The sequence below is a fragment of the Myotis brandtii genome, unplaced genomic scaffold (genome assembly GCF_000412655.1).
Source record: "Myotis brandtii unplaced genomic scaffold, ASM41265v1 scaffold575, whole genome shotgun sequence".
NCBI lineage: Eukaryota > Metazoa > Chordata > Mammalia > Chiroptera > Vespertilionidae > Myotis > Myotis brandtii.
This window is the reverse complement of record NW_005370153.1, coordinates 369120-374512: the sequence shown is the minus strand read 5'-3', so window position 1 is coordinate 374512 and position 5393 is coordinate 369120.

Below are 5393 nucleotides of genomic sequence, written 5' to 3'. Positions count from 1 at the left end.
GAAAAGTGAGTGCGTAGGAATGAGAACCCAGCTCCCAAGAGGGCCATTTCTGTCTCGCCCCATGCAGAGTACCGAGTCGTGAGCAGCATGACTGAGAGGAGGCAAGAGGCCGAGAGAGTGGCTGATAGGACACTCAGAGGGCATTAAAGGGACATGGATCCTACTAACTGTGTCACTACCTCCATCAAGAACCCCACTCATGAGATACAGGGGACACCTCACCCGTGGAACCCCCAACTGGCCCGTGAACACCCTGGGTGCTCATTGAAGAAGATGAAGCTTACATTCTGCTTAGTATTTGTCTGCACTGTTTGGAGAAACATATATTTATTGAGCATTTATATCACTGCTTGATGTTCACCAGTTGCCATTATTTTCAGTAAACATAGGTCAGAAATTATTAATTCTGAAATTTCTAATTTACCACTGTGGACCCATTGAGCACTAATGCTTAGTGAACACTTGTCATAGGTGGAACATTTACTAGGTTTTGTGGGAGTCTAACTATGTGTAAATGGGTTCCTCAGCCTTCAAGTTATTACCTAAAATAGGAAACTAAAACCAAGGTTAGGAAAACCAAATCATCCTTTATATTAAAAGGCTAATATGCAAATTGTTCCCTCAACCGGGAGGGCAGTTGGCCAGCCCGCCAACTGCCCTTGGCCCCTCTGCCAGACTCACCCCCCTGGGCCTGGCCTGATGGGCCCTGATCAGGGTGGGCTGGCTGGACACCACCCGTGCACGAATTCGTGCACCAGGCCTCTAGTGTACTATAAAATTCAAGATTCAAAATAAATGCTCTGATATCTTAATCAGACATTAAATTACTCAGATTTATTTAGACCTTTTCTCCATCTTTAATTTTAACCTCTAAATATAGGAAAAAGTATAGTTGTAAGAAATCCTTTCTTATACGTCTTTTGGACATCAGTGATTCTTTCTCCATTCTTCACTGTGGGTTAAAGGACTTTCTCTAAAAGGCCTTGATTTTGAGTAACTTTATTGACTGTTTTCTTCCTAACATTATGGGAAATAAGATTGGGACACACTTTCCCCTGAAGAGCTATCCATCCACAAATGTTTCCAATTACATGAAATCATTCAGTATGTGAAGGGTCATCATGCAGATAAGAATGTCTGACTATTCCCTATTGCCATGAATGACAGACTAAGAGAACATGAGTTTAAATGGAAAGAAAAGAGGGATTTGGCTTACCTAAGGGAAAAGTTTGATTATTTAAACCCTTCTACCTTCAAATAGCATGGATCTCCTGCAGTTAATAAGAGCTACTTGGAACTTACCATGCGTCAGCCACTGTTCTAAGTCCTCCACTAGCTCATTGACTCTCTGCAATAGTCTTTTGAAACAGATATTGTTGTTATCCCTGCTTTACAGGTAGGGAAGAGTTAAGATTACAAACCAAGGCAAAAAAGAGAGAAAAAATTTCATGCTCTCAGCCACTCCATTATTTATATCTAGCTGTCCCTTGTGCTGCCTTAGTTCTTAACCTACCCCAGATTCTTTCATGCTTAGCCTTCCTGATCTTTCCTCCAGAGCCCATCTTCCCATCCGTGCTGATTCACAGTGCATATCCAAATTCTAAATGCTAAATCATATAATTTTAATTAAATCTCTCATACTATTTTAGAAGTATTGCCCATTTAATCCTTTCAGGGGAGTCACATGTAGAAGAAAGTTTAGTCTACTGCTTCCCAACAAAGTAGTTTATAACTTTCCCATTGCTACCTAGCAGCAAAATGTCCCAGTGATATTTTATGTGCCTTTCTACTCTTATTCATAAACTCTTAACTGTTCAGCAGTAGTATTCAACTGAAAATTTTTCAAGGAAAGCTTGGTAATGAAAATATCTACCTATATAAGAAGAGAAATGATTATGTTTAAGTTCTCTATAAAAGACCATGTCTATTCTTGTTTGATTTTTTTCTAAAACCTCACACTGCATAATACTGAAGTCTTAGACAAGCTTACTTAACTGAACTTTATTTCTCATTAGTAAGTTAAAGATTATGGTGCCCTCCCTCCCAACATGCATCCTCATCTTCTGCTATCATTTAGTTGTGCTTTGTATTATCTTCCCTGCTACCATCTGCTACTGGGCTATGACCTTCAGTTTCCAAGCCCAGCTGCGTGGAGTCTTCTAATGGCCTTCATTCTAACAGTGTCTCACAGTGCAGAAGCGATGGGGGCGAATTACAGCCACTTTGCGTGGAATCATTTCTACGACAGCATTTTTTTTCTTATTTTGATGTCATAGCATTAAAACGGCCATTTCCCTCTCATGAGCTCTCTTCTAATTCTGTGGATATCTTGGCCCTATTCTGAAATATGTAGACGTTAAAGAAACTTGATGTAAGATCATGTGGCCAGGCAAAACTCTGAATAACTTCAAGGGACTTTGGACAAAGCAGAGCACACCTAGAAAACATCAGTTCCTGGATTTTCTTTATAAGTAACTTCTCAAGGTGTGATCTTCTACCATCTTCATCAGAAAGAATGAAGGTGCTTTTTAAAAATGGAGGCTCTGGTCTCCCTCGAGATCTAGTCAATCAAAATATCTAGGCACCGTGGATTGACACCTAAATAAACATCACAGGTCAATCTTACATACTCATGGTTAGAACAAATGTTTTGTTATTTGGACACCACCTACCTATAGAAGTAACGATACCAGAGAGGAATAATGAGCAAGTACAGTCTTGAGACCCTTTTGAAAGAAATACGTTTCTGTTTTAAGTTACTCTTATTTAGGCTAGGTGCGGAAAATGAAAATAGATACAGCTAGCAGGGATCCAGCCATAGAGAGGTGCTCTGCATAAACTAAACTCACATAGCGTAGACTTAAGGTATGCCATCTGTTACTGAGATAGCTTGATGCAAATTCCAGCCCAATTGGGGTGTTCCATATTGGATGGTCTCATTAATGTGAGGCTGCCTCCCATTAGGAGGCGGTTCCTGGGCCTTAGGCTGAAATATCCTAGGTGAAAATGGGCCTTTGTTTTGGTTTCTCGTGGAGCTCCATGCAATCCATGCCCTGGGGGTGATGCATTTCTGAATGAGTGTAACTGCTGAGCTGGGTCCCCACACTTCTTTACGTCTGGCATCCTTTACTAACCTAACTTCATCTAATTTGGCTGACTTTTTCTTGCAACCTCAGAAAGCTTAGCAAAGAATTCCTATAAAAATTTATTTACTAGTAGTCATTTAGTACCAGCAAAAGGAGAGAGACCATCAATAATAGAAACAAGGCAAATTTTTATTTTACTAGAAACATCCGGTTTAAGGTCCCCTTTCTGCTAATTGTGAAAGAGGAAAACTGCAAAACTGGAGCCTAATTTGTATGAAGACACCGTCTGGAAAATCAACACTTGGACATCTTTCTCTGTGCATGCTTACTGAACATTCCTTAAACATTTAATTTTTTTACAGAAGGATGCACATAGGTCAGGCTCAGGTGCCAATTAATTGAGTGTGAGCCAATGAAAGCAGTATTCATCTGTAAGTTTGAAGGGTACCACTCCTTTCTACTCTTTCTTGAAATTATTCAACAAAATAAGGAAAAGAAGAGAAATAAATAAATAAACTATATTGAGGTTTTAGGTTAAAAATGGGAATAACTATGTGGAAGGAAAATGTTCAAGAAATATAAACCTCACTTCAATGAGATGTCTCTAAACTTTATTTACACTCATAGTTGTCAAAGAGCAAGAAAAAAGAGCATTCTTAAATCTCTCTATTCTGTCAAAACTAAGATTGTTTGATATATATGATTTTTATATTTAAATTTGGGATTTATGTGTATGGGCCTTTTAAAACTGTTAATGTGCATGTATCCTTGCTATTGAAGTGTAATCTGGAAATGTATGTTTCATAATTGAGGTTACTGAGTACATAGCATAATTTAACACCAAAGTCATGATAAAATTTATTGTTAAATATTCACTAATCTAAAATGCATGACTATGATCAAGTGCAGTACTTTCCACTTGGAACAAAAGGAAAATGGAAGCTTATGAGAATGACAAGGCAAATTAAGGTGAAGCAATACATATTTTTCTACAAATTTCAGCTTTCGTTTTATTCCTTTTTTCCTTACCAATAATGAGCATTCACAGTTTTGAAAATCTATCATTCCAATCAATCATTTCTTTCCAGGCCCTGGGAAGTGGTCTTTTGGAAGAAACATCACTGATTGCAGCACCTAATCTTTTTCTACTTTTCCCCATCTCCCAACATCATAATCATAAATCAGCTGTTCTCCACAGCCATACCCTTTCTTCACCCATCCACTGGCCCTCAGCCTTGTCCCCATGCATGGATTTCTTGCTTTCTCTATCATTGTTGTAACTTCCTCCCATTACTTCCAACCCTGCCGTATTCAAACATACAGAGATATGGTTCTCTATTCAGTGTGAACCTACTCTGTATCCTTTTACTTTCTTTGATTCATCTTGTTCAAATAGAATTCTCCTGCAGATTTTCCTACCTTTTTCAAATTTTGTGGTTCTCTATTGTGATTTCCATTTTACTGAAATAATTCAAATTAAAAAGTGACAAGAGATACCCAAATCAAAGTGCCCATTCTCAATTTTCTTTTCTCCCTATTGGATAGTATTGTATGTCTGCCCACCTTGACACAACCACATTATTCTTGTTTCTCCTTTTATTAAACATCTTAAAATTATTATTTTTAATTGAGTTTATTGGGGTGACAATGGTTAATAAAGTTATATAGGTTTCAGGTGTATAACTCTATAATACATCACCTGTATATTGTACCATGTGTTTGTTAGGTTTGAGTTGATACCCTTCCCCTGGGAACTGGCTTTTCAGGTCATTTCACTATGGACATTCCCTTTGCTGAGACCACATTTCACTTGCGGTGACCACATTCCATTCTCTCCTCTCCGGGTAGGCATAAAGAAGTCTCTGCCCAGAAAAATCCCACCAAAAGTCCTTTAAAAGCCGCTGACTCCCCTCACTGGGTGCTGGAGCCATCCAGGCTCAGCCACCTGGTGTGCGGATGATCGAATAAATTTGTAATCCCTCACCACCCTGGCCTAGTGCGTTCCTCTTTTGGTGACCTAACAGTATTCACGACCACAAGTCAAATCTCCTTGCATCACCAGTTATCTCATCTTCATCCTCTTCTACATCCTCCCACCCCTCTTTTCCTCTGGTAATCACCATACCATTTCTGTGTCTATGAGTTTTGGGTTGTGGCTTATTGCTTAATCCTTTCACCTTTTCACTAAGCCTCTCAACCCCTCACCCCTCAGACAGCTCTCAGTCTGTTTATTGTATCTACTAGTGGTCCGGTGCATGAAATTTGTGCGGGGGGGTGGGGGGGTGGGGAGGGTCATGTTCCTCAGCC